The sequence below is a fragment of the Cebus imitator genome, unplaced genomic scaffold (assembly GCF_001604975.1).
Source record: "Cebus imitator isolate Cc_AM_T3 unplaced genomic scaffold, Cebus_imitator-1.0 Scaffold119, whole genome shotgun sequence".
Lineage (NCBI taxonomy): Eukaryota > Metazoa > Chordata > Mammalia > Primates > Cebidae > Cebus > Cebus imitator.
Genome location: NW_016107434.1, coordinates 4,532,632 through 4,546,614, shown reverse-complemented (window position 1 = coordinate 4,546,614; position 13,983 = coordinate 4,532,632). Strand labels below are relative to the sequence as shown.

Below are 13,983 nucleotides of genomic sequence, written 5' to 3'. Positions count from 1 at the left end.
AGGAAGGAATGAAGGAATGGCCAGAGGAGTTGACTGCCTTGGAGATTGCCCACTGTGAAGGCTATCAGTGCACCACCTTTTTGTATACAAGCACTGATGTAGGGGTGTTTTTTAATGTATAGGCTGTACTTTTTTTTATTAAGAAAGCAAAGTCTATTGAGCCCCAATGGGGAAAAATTCAACTTTATTGATAGGAAAACTATCAATGAAGAAATTTGCCCTGCATTTTCATCACTAAAATGTAGTATTTGCATATATTCCAAAAGTAGCAAAATGCAAAGGCAGTTTTCCTTATTTTTATGTTAAATTATGAGATGTGGAGGCCTGGGCTGCCCATCACTGCCATAAGCTTTATAACTTGGCCCTGGATATTAACCTGCCTGAGATCCTGTGCCCCAACAAGCTCCAGAAATGAGAATATTGAGGTTCTCCTCTGGCCTCTGTTGTGTTAGCTGAGGTTCTTCTGTGTTAACACAGCAGATTCCCTGAGTTTCAGGACTGCATTATTTGTGTTACCTCTTCATTTAGCCTCCCTTGAGGATAAGGATCATACAGTACACTCTTTTTACCCTCTTCTTCCGATGAGAGACCAGCACAGTGTCTTTTGCATAGTGGGTCATCAAGAAATTCCTGTTTATGATGATGAAGAAATGACTTGAAAGAAAGTAACTTCACCCATGTGTGTTGAGTTTTTATTTTCTTTAAAACAACACACCTACTTAGTGGAAGTCATATTCAGGAAATACTCCTCATTGTACATTCATGGAAACAAGGGCTCCAGCTTCGTTTAGTCACCTGGCTGGACTCTCTCAACAGTACCACCTGCTAACAGATGTGGCCCCACACATAGGCATGTGCCTGCTTATGCTTGGTGCAGTCGAGAAGCTCTCAAAGATGTTGCTTATGCAAAATATCCTAAAGCTATTTTCCCACAGCCCAAAAGCCCTGCCTCAGTTTTCACCATTACTTATTATTAATTTTTTACTAAGTAAGGACTCTGTTACTAGGGAGGAAAAACACATAAGGTTATAACAACCTGATGACATCTTAGTTCTGACCAGTTTATCCGACAGGCTTCCGACTGCTCGGAACTCCCACAGCATTTAGGAGATACCTTTTATCACTGCAGTGTATTGGAATGGTCTCTTTTCCTGTTTCTCCAAGCCATTGTGAGCTGCTTGAGGCCATTTCCAGCACCAGGCAAAATTTTCCTGGCACATGGCGGGCCTTCAAAAATACTGCTAAACTGGACTTAAGCAGCCTGTTCCCTAGGCAAGCCTTGTAGAGTTCCGAAATGAGTGCCTGAAAAAGCAAGCGAGGGATGTAGTCTTGTGGTGAGGAAGTGTTCCATCAAATGCCCTGCTTGGTTGGCTTCTGTAAGGGGTGAGAGGACCACCATAGGCAAACTTGCTCCTGTCACAACTTGGCTAACCTAGACCAGTAGCTTATCTATGAAGGTGAGCAGCCTGGTTCTAATGAAAACAATTGCCCTCAGTAATTAAAAGTTAATTATCAAGAGACCCAACCGTAACGTCATAATCTAATTTAGTGTTCCTCATCCCAGCAAGACTGAACCGGCTTCCTGAGGACAGGTTCTGCATCGTGTACATTGCTTGTGTTCTTAAGAGTTTAGCACAAAGTTTGGTACATAACAGGAACTGAAGAAATGATGACTAACAAACATGTAGTGCTTACCATATGCCGGCACTCCTCTAAGCATTTTATGTGTATTAATTCATTTAATCTTCAGAACACTAAGACACAGATACTATTGTTATTATCCCCACTTTACAGAAGGGGAAAGCAAAGCACTTAGGAGTTTATGTGACTTGCTCAAGGTCACAGTTCCACACTCCATGCTTTTAGAAACTATGCCTTAGTGTGTTTATTATCATTTTTATTTTTATAAAGACAGAGGGCGGAGGTGGGGGGCTCAGGGGCAGTTGTCACCATGTCGTCCAGCCTGGTCTTGAACTCCGAGGCTCAAGCGAACCTCCTGCTTTGGCCTCCCAAAGTGCTGGGATTACAGGTGTGAGCGAACGTGCCCAGACCCTTAATGTATTTAAATAGGTGTGAATGAATAAATCTCCCGGAACCATAACTTTATAGGAAATTGTTTGCACCTCCTGGTAAACCACTAAGGCAAGGTCTGCCCCGCTAAGTTGTCCCTAGTGCAGGGTCCGTCATTCGTTGACTTTTACCCAGCTGCAGTTCCTATCGCAATATTACTTGTCGCGCGATAACTAGGCTGCCCTGCGTAGCTCTGGCCACCAGGAGGCACTGTAGCCACACGTCTTTTTCCCTCCGGCGCTTCGCGACCCCCAGAGGGGCGGAGCCAACGTTGGGCGGAGCCCGCCAGACGGCCACAGCGCCAGCTATCCCGGCGGGCCTCGCGCGCGGCCGCTTTTGAATGGCCCTGAGTGGGACTCGGCCCAGAAGCCGAGGGACACTCTAGGCGGCCGGGCACGGATGTTCAGCGCCCGGGCTGGACTGAGGCACTGCGGTACCATGAGGCGCCGGTAAGTTGCTGCCGAGCCGGGGCGAGCCCCGCGCCCGCAGCTCCCCTGCCCTGGCAGGGCTTCTCCAGCCGGGCTTGACCGCGCCCGGGGCCCACCTACAGGCCCCGCGGCGGCCTCTGCTCGGCCGGGCTCGCAGCGGCTCTGCCGGGGTCGCGGGGCGGGGCGGCAAGGCCGGGGCGGAGCCCTTCTGCCGGCCGCGGCGGGGATGGTCGGGTGGCTGGGGCGGGGGGCTTCCGGGGGGCTTCAGGGGCCTGGCCCGGGAGAGGCGTGGACGCTACCTGCTGTCACTTATTTATTTTCGGGTGGAGTCGACAGCTGCACCCGGAGAAGGGGAAGGACAGAACGAGTGTGGGGCGAACTGTTTTAAGGACAGGTTTTGCGCACAGCGCCTAGGCCCGGCCCAGGCATTTCCTTATTTTCTGACGGGTCCTCGGGTTCCTGACAGATGAGCTTTTGTTTCGCGGGACAAAAACTTGACATAACTGCATAAGAATTGCTGGTTACAACTTTAAAAACCTTATTGTATTTTTCTGAAAAGTCGTTCTGTAACAGTATCTAGGCTTTTACTACGCTCTTAAATTGCTTAAATATGGAGATAACAAAGAGTTGGTTTGTTTTCTTGTGGCTTATAAAGTTCCTTGAGAACAGAGGTACCTAGGTCAGTTTGTTTGCTAATTTAAAAAAAAAAGTAAGAGAAATTAGTTCTTTAATAATCATCAGTTCAGCACTTTGGAGAATTATGAGAAACTAGTCCACCTAATAGCTGACACCTGCTGGTTTTTTGGAGTTTCTTTGGATAACCAGCTACAGACTTGAATTGAAACATCATCCATTGAGGCTTTTCCTTGGCTAATAACTAATATTAGCCAATAAGAATATTAGCCAGTGTGATAATGATGGGCAATATTTATTTTGTGCTTTCTATGCACTAGGCACTGTATTAAGAGCTTTGCTTTGGGACAGATACTGTTATCCCCATTTTGACAGGAAACTAAAGCACAGGGAATTTTAGTATTGTAACTTGTACCGTATAGGGTTACAGAGCTAATATAATTAACACCCAAGCAGGCTGGCTCCATGCTTTTAACTCTGCTGCCCTACTACGTCCTTTTTCTGTGGCTCCTTTTAGTTTACAAAGCGCTTTCATATCATGTACTTCAACTTTGGAGACCCGAGTGTGCTTTTGTGTACACATACATTCATTCACACACCATTCATTTACTTTTTCTGCTCTTGTTGATTATACTTAAGGTTTGTGCCTGAGCAACATGGCTATTTTAAGATAAATGAAGTTAATAAGCTTTATGTGTGTGTTCTGATTTGTATTTTGAATTCCTTTTTGTCCTTTCCTGAAAGTTTTGAAAGTGTTAGTTTCAGCAACTTATGTATTACTTAAAAATAAAAAAACTATGTGTTAAATCATCCCTAAAACTTACTGAGTGGTTATTCTGTACTTGAAATGGTTATAGTTAACTAATAGCTCCTTTACAAGGAATAAAGTTCAAAAGCAAAATGACTTCATAAGAAGTCAGCAGCTTACACTTACTTACAGCAGAGCTTTTAAATGCCATTAGTCAGTTACAAAGCTTTTGTTTGCTTGTATGCCCAAAAGGGTAGTAGACCCAATTGGCTATACAAAAGAAATGTGCCGCAAGAATGACACTGTGGACTTTGGGGACTTGGTAGAAAGAGGGTGGGAGTGGGATGAGGGATAAAAGACTTTATTTTGGGTACAGTGTTCACTGCTTGGGTAATGGGTGCACCAGAACCTCAGAAATCACCACTGAAGAATTGATTTATGTGCCCAAACACTACCTGATCCCCAAAAACCTACTGAAATAAAAAATAATATAATTTAATAAAATAAGAAATATGCCAGGGCACCCAACCACAGGGAGATTAATCTAGTTTGGGATATGAGATTAGACAGCAGAGTGTATATGACACTCTTCATTAGTACAATGGATAAATGCAGAACTGAACTGAGTAAAGCTGCTGCAAAGAACCAACAGTTGCAGGATTTACGTAGGGCACTGAATACAAGGGTAGATTATGGGGACTAGGCACGGTTGGTAATCCCAACACTTTGGGAGGCCAGTACAGGAGGATCCTGGAAGCCAGGAGTTTGAGAGCAGCCTAAGCAACATAGCAAGCCACATCTCTACAAAAAACCTACAATATTTTGCCAGGCATGATGGCATGTACCTGTAGTCCCAGCTACTTGGGAGGCTGGGGTGGGAGGATCACTTAAGTTCAAGAGATTGAGGCTACAGTGAGCTGAGATTTTGCCACTGCACTTCAATGCAGCACCAAGACCCCATCTGTAAATAAGTAAATAAGGGTTGATGGGCTGGGCGAGGTGGCTCATGCCTGTAATCCCAGAACTTTGGGAGGCTGAGGTGGGCGGATTACTGTAGGTCAAGAGTTCAAGACCAGCCTGACCAGATCACTTGAAGTCAGGAGCTCAAGACCAGCCTGGCCAACATGCCGAAACCTCATCCCTACTAAAAATACAAAAGTTAGCTGGGCATGGTGGCATGCACCTGAAATCCCAGCTACGCAGGTGGCTGAGACACAAGAATCACTTGAACCTGGGAGGTGGAGGTTACAGGCTAGAGTGCAGTGACACAATCTTTGCTTAATGCAACCTCTGCCTCTCGGGTTCAGGTGATTCTCCTGCCTTAGCCTCCCGAGCAGCTGGGACTACAGGCGTACACCACCAAGCCCAGCTAATTTTTGTATTTTTATTAGAGATGGGGTTTTGCCATGTAGGCCGGGCTGGTCTCGAACTCCTGACCTCAGGTGATCCACCCACTCTGGCCTCCCAAAGTGCAGAGATTACAGGCATGAGTCACCATGCCTGACCTGTTAATATTTTAATGTGATGATTTCTTTCAAGTCGTTTTTTATGCTGATAACTGTTTTTATAAAACTGGAATTATGCCCTTTTCTCCCTGTGAGATTTTTTTGACTCAGCGCATCATGTATATTTTCCATTCTTTAAAAATTTTTTTTGCTTTATTTACACAGATAATGAGAAAAAAATGCTCTTTTTAATGGTAATAGTATTTTTTGTGTGTGTTCTTTTGAAATTGGGAATTTTCCTTTGTATTCCAAAGAGACATTTTGAAGGGAGAAATACTGGAACATGATAATTGATTTTTTTTTTTTTTTTTTTGAGACGGAGCCTTGCCCTGTCACCCAGGATGGAGTGCAATGGCGAAATCTCTGCTCACTGCAACCTCTGCCTCCCAGGTTCAAGCAATTCTCCTGCCTCAGCCCCCTGAGTAGCTGGGATTACAGGCATAGGCCACCACACCCAGCTAATTTTTTTTTTTTTTTTGAGACAAGAGTCTCACTCCGTCACCGGGCGTCAGGCTGGAGTGCAGTGGCGCGACCTAGGCTTACTGCAACCTCCACCTCCCGGGTTCAAGCAATTCTCCTGCCTCAACCTCCCGAGTAGCTGGAACTACAGGCGTGCACCACCATGCCCAGCTAATTTTTTTGTATTTTTAGTAGAGATGGAATTTCACCACATTGGCCAGGATAGTCTCGATCTCTTGACCTCCTGATCCACCCACCTCAGCCTCCAAAAGTGCTGGGATAATTTTTGTATTTTTAGTTAGAGATGCAGTTTCACCATGTTGGCCAGGATGGTCTCAATCTCTTGACCTCATGATCTGTCTGCCTCGGCCTCCCAAAGTGCTGAGATTACAAGTGTGAGCCACCATACCCAGCCAATAATTGATTACTAAAAACAGTGGAGGTAAAAGTCTATGGTGTCTCCAAGGTTTTTTTATCTGGGAGGCGAAAGAATGGTGGAACCGCTGAAATAAGTTGGGATTCTCATGATAGTTTTTTTTGTAAACTGCTATTCACAGACACATAATGAGGTTTGAATGAAGACTCTTGCTGTCTCTCATTTATATTCTTCCTAAAACTCCTAAAATTTATCTTCCTTGATTTTTTTCTTGCTTTCTTTCTTTCTTTTTGAGACAAGGTCTCACACTGTCACCCAGGCTAGAGTACAGTGGTGCAATCTCTGCTCACTGCAACCTCCACCTCCCAGGCTCAGGCAATTCTCCCGCCTCAGCCTCCCGATGAGTAGCTGGGATTATAGGCACCCGTCACCTCACCTGGCTAATTTTTGTACTTTTAGTAGAGACAGGGTCTCACCATATTGGCCAGGCTGGTCTTGAACTCCTAACCTCAGATGATCCGCCCACCTCAGCCTTCCAAAGTGCTGGTATTACAGGTGTGAGCCATCCTGCCTGGCCTCAATTCTTTCTTAGCAAGCCGCCTCCTCTCCCCTTTTTTGGAAAGATTTTTCAAAATATTTTTTTCTATTAGAATACTAAATAAGGTGCCAGGCTCGGTGGCTCATGCCTGTAATCCCAGCACTTTGGTAGGCTGGCTGGGGTGGGCAGATCACCTGAGGTTGGGAGTTTGAGACCAGACTGACCAACATGGAGAAACCTCATCTGTACTAAAAATACAAAATTAGCCAGGCATGGTGGCGCATGCCTGTAATTCCACCTACTTGGGAGGCTGAGGCAGGAGAATCACTTGAACCCGGGAGGCCGAGGTTGCGGTGAGCCAAAATCACGCCATTGTACTTCAGCCTGGGCAACAAGAGCAAAACTCCGTCTCAAAAAAAAAAAAAGTACTAAATAAGGCTTAAATTTGGTCATGAATCTTCACTTTGAAAGATTAAAGAATTCATTTTTTTTTTTTAATGTATTAGATTGCTACAGTTTTTTTGTTTTTTGTTCTTTTTTGAGACAGAGTTTCATTCTTGTTGCACAGGCTGGAGGGCAGTGGCGTGACCTCAGCTCACTGCAACCTCCGCCCTCTGGATTCAAGCGATTCTCCTGCCTCAGCCTCCCAAGTAGCTGGGTTTACAGGCATGTGCCATCATACTTGGCTAATTTTGTATTTTTAGTAGAGATGGGGTTTCACGATGTTGGTCAGGCTGGTCTTGAACTCCTGACATCAGATAATCTGCCTACCTCTGCCTCCCAGAGTGCTGGGATTACAGGCATAAGGTACCTCGCCCAGCCAGATTGCTACAGTTTTACAAGGAAGAGGTGAGCAGAACTCTTTTATCAAAGGAGTAGGAATTATCTTTAAAAATTCCTGTCTAGATCAGGCACAGTGGCTCACACCTGTAACCCTAGCACTTTGGGAGGCCAATGGTAGGAGAAAAGCTTGAGCCCAGAAGCTTGAGACCAGCCTGGGCAACATAGCAAGACCCCATCTCTACAAAACATTTTAAAATTAGGCAAGTGTAGTGGCATGTGGCTGTAGTCCCAGCTCCCTGGGAGGCTGAAATGGAAGGATTCCTTGAGTCCAAAAGTTGGAGGCTGCAGTGATCCACGATCATCTCACTGCACTCCAGCCTGAGTGACAGAGCAAGACCTTGTCTCAGGAAAAAAAAAAAAAAATTCTTCTTTAGTTAAAAAGATGCATCATAACATTACCCTAGTCAATATTATATTCATATTTTCACAATCATTATACTTGTTGATCTGTATTGGTTAATTTTGTGCTTTGTGGAAAATGTATTTAGGAATGTAAATTTTTTTTTTTTTTTATTAAACACCTTAAACCTAATACAAATGGTACTTTTACTGGAGCATACACTTTTTTAAATTGTACAGGGTATAATTTGACTTTTCTTTGCCAGGTTCAAATGCTGTGTTTACTATTTCTTCCTCATCTCTAATTATTTTTTCACTATCAGCTTAATACCCTGTAACTTTAGAGACTTTTGCATTAAATTTACCATTCTTGTTCTTGGGGCATGATGAGGGTAGAAATGACAGAAAAGGTATTCTGAAAGGACTCCCTTTTTGGCTTCCTGTAACCACCCCTCTCTCCTTCAGTTTTATATACTGTCTGAATTTTTTTGTGTCTTGAGCAAATCACCCAGAAACCTACCACCTATGTATGAATCATGAGATGCTGGTTCTAGCATCTCATCTGCTCACTAGTATATGCACAGCTTGATGTTATAATGGGAAAGGCACTATTACTGTAAGTCACTGCTCTAAGCCTATTAATAACTGAGTGTTGGCGGGCAAGTCACTTAATCTCATCTGAAATTATCTCCAAGGTCCTTTATAACTCTGAGAATCTATAAAATAGTTACTTTTTGAGGAGAGTTATCTGGGGAGGAGGGAGACCTGTGGGGATGAGGCCTCTGGATAGTCTTTTACATCTTAGTGTGATTAATCATAGATTATTTCTTCTAAAGACATTTTTTTTTTTTTTTCTTGAAGACAGGCTTTCACCATATTGGTCAGGCTGGCCTCGAACTCTTGACTTCAGGTGATCCGCCCGCCTCAGCCTCCCAAAGTGCTGGGATTACAGGCATGAGCCACCGTACCCGGCTAAAGGCATTTTTAAAACCTACTTCCACAAGATAGTATTGAGGAAGAAATCTTAGGATGGAATTTAAATGCCAATAGAATATAACCTTCAGACTGGGCTCAGTGGCTCATGCCTGTAATTCCAGCACTTTGGGAAGTGGAGGCAGACAGATCACCTGAGGTCAGGAGTTCGAGACCAGCCTGACCAACATGGTGAAATGCCGTCTCTACGAAAAATACCAAAAATCAGCCGGGCGTAGTGGCAGGTGCCTGTAAATCCCAGCTGCTCAGGAAGCTGAGACTGAAGAATGCTTGAACTTGTGAAGCAGAGATTGTAGTGAGCCGAGATCGCGCCATTGCACTCCAGCCTGGGCAACAAGAGCGAAACTCCGTCTCAAAAAAAAAAAAAAAAGAGGAATATAAGCTTCAGTACAGCAGGGATTTTTGTTTTGTCCACTGATGTTTCCCTAGTGACTAGAACAGTAATTAGCCTGTAACATGCACTTTATATTTGTTGAATGAGTGAAGAAATGAAGAAATGGGTTGTTGGGGAAAGACAAGCTTGTTGGAATACTGCACAGATGCTCTGAGTACCTTGAAGGAATTCAAAATACAAACCAATCCAAGTACAACCCATTATTTCTACAATATAAAAATACCACCTAGCAGTAGAAAAGCATCTGTTCACTTGCCTTTTAGAAATACTAAGTGATTACTGCCCTGGCTGCCCCTGAAACTCACAGAGTACAGTTTTGGCCATCACTAGATGCTTAAGTACCAGCTTAGTTCAGTATGCATTTTACTCTTATTTGCAAAAACCAATGTCCTAGCCATTCCCTGTGCTGTTTAATATAACCAATAACAGTACATTTATTTTTATAGCAAAAATGAATTCTATATATTGATTAAAATTTGGGCTTTCATCCATGGAGGATTCATGGCACAGCAGTTAAAAGCTGGCACTCTTCACCTTCCTGTTCCAGTCATCCTAATTCCAGAACTGCCATATAAATAACAATCAAGAATATTTTTTCATCATATAATTCATATACAGAGTTTCTCAGTAAGTCTATTTGTCTACAAGATAAAGTCCAAATTCCTGACCTAGTTAGCAGTCAGAGACATCTGCATTTTAGCCAACGTACCTTTCTATTATTTTCCCTTACAGTGGCCTGGACTCAATAGTTACTTAATTATTGAATAGTTGGTATCAAAAATAAGGAAACAAAAAGCAGTTATTCTTGCCTAGAAAGTATCTTTTCAGATGAAGAAAGTCTGGCAGATGGTTTATTAAGCCTGTATAGGGTGGCTTTCCTTATTTGAGTGAATTATCTATTTAGTGAAAAATAGCATTAGAGACAAGAATTCCTTAAAATTCCAAATAAACAGTTTTTTGTCTCCTTGTTGACAGACCTGTTGGAAACTAGGTAATACACTCTGCCCTCGGCTTCCAGGGTTCTCTATGTGGAAGCCATAAATACGGAACACTGACTAGGGGACATGAATATCCACAAATTTTGGTAACTGAGGTGGTCCTAGAACCAGTCCTACTCAGACACTGAGGGACAATTGTATTCAGAAGGAAATTAAATATGTGTATCTAGTGACATCAGTTTACATCGCATATAACCACTTAATGGGACTCACTGAATCATTCTGTGCCACAGCATTGCTTGAACAGTTCATCAGTCTGGATGGAATAGGTGGTTTTGCAGTAACAAACAGCACCCAAATCTCAGTGGCTTATTTCAGAGGTTTCTTCTTCCTCAGTTCATGTTACACATGACCTTTCTGGGTCTGTGCTCCTAGTTTTCCTTGTTCAGCAATGTGGACAGGAGAGCCTTAACTTTCTGGACTGTTGTTGGTTACCTGTTGCTGGTTAGAAGTAAAGTAATGGGAGTGAATCACACACACTGGCTCTTAATGGCTTCTTTTATAATTCATTGGCCAGAGCAAGTCACATGACCGTGCCTGACTTCAGGATGATAGGGAAGCATAAACCTATCTTGTCTAAGAGGAGAGCTGGAATGTCATGGTGCAGTTTTAATGCTGGCCACGGTTGGGCACTCTCACATTTACATCTTTGAGTATTTTGTTTCCTCTCCTGGCTGACCATTTTGTTTTACTTCCATGGATTCACTGTGTAGTTGACACAGTTTCTCTTTAGATATGCTCCTTCGTTCATCAGCTATCAGCATCTATTATTAATAGATACCAGGCCATGCGTGGTGGCTGAAGCCTGTAATCCCAGCACTTTGGGAGGCCAAGGCAGGCAGATCACGAAGTCAGGAGATGGAGACCATCCTGGCCAGTATGGTGAAACCCCATCTCTACTAAAATACAAAAAATGAAGGGGATGTGGTGACACACACCTGTAGTCCCAGCTACTCATGGAATCGCTTGAACCTGGGAGGCAGAGGTTGCAGTGAGCCGAGATTGCACCACTGCACTCCAGCCTGGCGACAGAGCAAGACTCCATCTAAAATAAATAAATAAATAAAATAATTTTAAAAAAACAGAATAGGTGTGTCTGTTCTAGGTACAATGAACATAGTTCCTTCTCTCATGGAGCTCATAGTCTAGTGAGTGACAGGTCGTGGACAATAAGTGCATAAGTGAATTTCCAGGTGGTGATAAATGCACTGGGGGAAAAAGATACAGGGTACTGCTATTGAGAAAAATACAAGGTACTTCATAGCAGTATATAGCACTTCATGCTATGAAGTGAGGGTGGGGTTATTCTTGACTGAGCGGTGAGTGCACATGGGAGGAATATTTTAAGCAGAAAGAATGGCTCAGCCACAAAATGGAAATAAGTTTGAAATGTTGAAGGACAGAAGGCCAGTGTGGCTGGAGCATTTAGGAAGATATTATAGTCTAAAGCAGTTGGTGGTTTGCTATAGAATGGTGGTAATGGAAATGGAAAGAAATGGACAGTTTGGGAATATATTAGAAAGGCAAAGTCAATGAATTGGATGTAGGTTATTAAGAAAAAAAGAAATCATGAATGAATCCTTTATTTCAGGCTTGAAAAATCAGGAGGATGATGCTTCTGTTTACTGACTTTGCGACTGTTGGGAGGAGCAGATTTGAAAGGGGGCATATTAAGGGTTCCATTTTTAATATGTTAAGTTCAAAGATAGATGACTGTTAGATATCCATGTGGAGTTGACTAGTAGGCAGTTGGAGATTTGAATACAGAGTTTAGATGAAACATGAGAGATTTTTCTGTTTTAATGAAAGTTAATATGTTAATTTTTGTTACAGTTAAGTCTTGGACCTAGGAGTCATATTTTCTTGAGCCTGCATATGATTCCTCTGTTGGAGAAAAAAGTGTTCCCTAAGAGAAAAGAGGCATTTTCAAACCTTAATACACGTTCTGATTTCAGCTCAGGAGATGTTATGGTGACCAGCCACTATAACTGATAGGGATACAGTACATTTCTCACAAGTTTTGGAACATAAGAAAAGCTTAAGAACCATTGTTACAAAAGGATTTTGAATGTCTCTAGCATCATTTTTGTTGATTTATTTAATTTTTAAAGGATGATCTACCCTTTCTCCCAAGGCTTAGGGTATACTTAACCCTGTTGACCTCTGGTACTGTAGAAATTAGGCACAAGTGTCATAGGGTAGTAACATTAATCCAAATCATGAAGTTAGAGTTTTAGAATTAGTTTATATTAGCTCATCTTTTTGGGAGTTGAATACTATTTTATTGGCATATCCTTTCATATATAGAGAGTCTGTCTGTTTTGAGAGTATCAGAAATACCTTTAGTAGGCAAACAAGGGTCAAAAATGATCCTTAAAGTGACAATGTTTTATGTATGTATACAGTCATCCTTCATTATCTATGGGCGATTGGTTCCAGGAGCTCCCAGTGACACAAAAATCCAAGGATGCTCAAATCCCTGATAGCAAATGGTTTAGTATTTCCACGTAATCTTTGCACATCCTCCCATATACCTTAAATAATTTCTAAATTATTTGTAATATCTAGTACAATGTAAATGCTATGTAAATAGTTGTTTTATTGTATTATTGGGGGAATAGTGACAAGAAAAATAAGTCCACATATTCAGTACACATGTACTTTTTTCTAAAGATTTTTGATTGGGAATTGGTTGAATCCACAGATGCAGAACCCACAGATATAGAGAGCCGATTATACATATTTTTCTATTTCTGAGTCCAAGAAGAAAAAACGGAATCGAGTATTTTTTCCTCCCTGTTGAATATTTCCAGAAATACTGGGTTATTCTAACAGGAAGGTGAATTGGAATTTGACAAATTCACCAAAACATGTTAGAATAATTATAATCACCTGTTTCTGGGCCTAAGAAGCCCTGAGTCTTGCCAGAGATTCAGGTGTGTATATAGCCATTTAAGAAAATATGTCTATGTTATTACTAATACACTATAATTAAGTTAAAACATACTTACACAATATACAAAATTCAAAAGGCCCAAAAGGAAAGTCTTCTCACTTCACCCCTCACCCCCAGCCACACATATCCTCTCAGTAGAAGTGACCTTTGTTCTCAGTTTCTCTTGTATCCTTCAAACAATGTTTAGTGAATATACAGTATTCCCTCACAGACTCACACTTTTTAACCTAAGTGGTAATATAGTGTTTTGCTACCTTACTTTTTTCTCCCCACTTTACAGTATAAGGCATAGTTAGGTTTTTTAAAAAGCCTATAGGTTTGCAACTATGCATGGTGGTAAACATCTACCTAGTTCACTAACTTTATTTTCTCGTTATTAGTTCCAGTTCCCTAATGTAGCATACTTAGTGGACTTGATTAAAACTGAGTAAGAGTCCAGGCGCTGTGGCTCATGGCTGTAATCCCAGCACTTTGGGAGGCTGAGGCAGGCAGATCATCAGGTCAGGAAATCGAGACCATCCTGGCCAACATGGTGAAACCCCTTCTCTACTAAAATACAAAAATTAGCTGGGCATGGTGGTGTGCATCTGTAGTCCCAGCTACTCAGCAGGTGAAGGCAGGGGAATCGCTTGAACCTAGGAGGCGGAGGTTGCAATGAGGCGAGATTGCACTACTGCACTCCAGCCTAGCGACAGAGCAAGAC

General features: G+C 42.4%; 1 protein-coding gene across 1 annotated transcript in view; it reads left to right on the top strand.

Annotated features, from left to right (window-relative positions):
• Window positions 1-2,355: 2,355 nt before the first annotated feature.
• Window positions 2,356-13,983, top strand: part of KATNBL1 (katanin regulatory subunit B1 like 1) — a 58,667-nt gene continuing 47,039 nt past the window's right edge. Inside the window, exon 1 of the mRNA XM_037742365.1 lies at window positions 2,356-2,519. The gene's annotated coding sequence lies outside the window, so the exon portion shown is untranslated. The remainder of the gene's footprint in view (window positions 2,520-13,983) is intronic.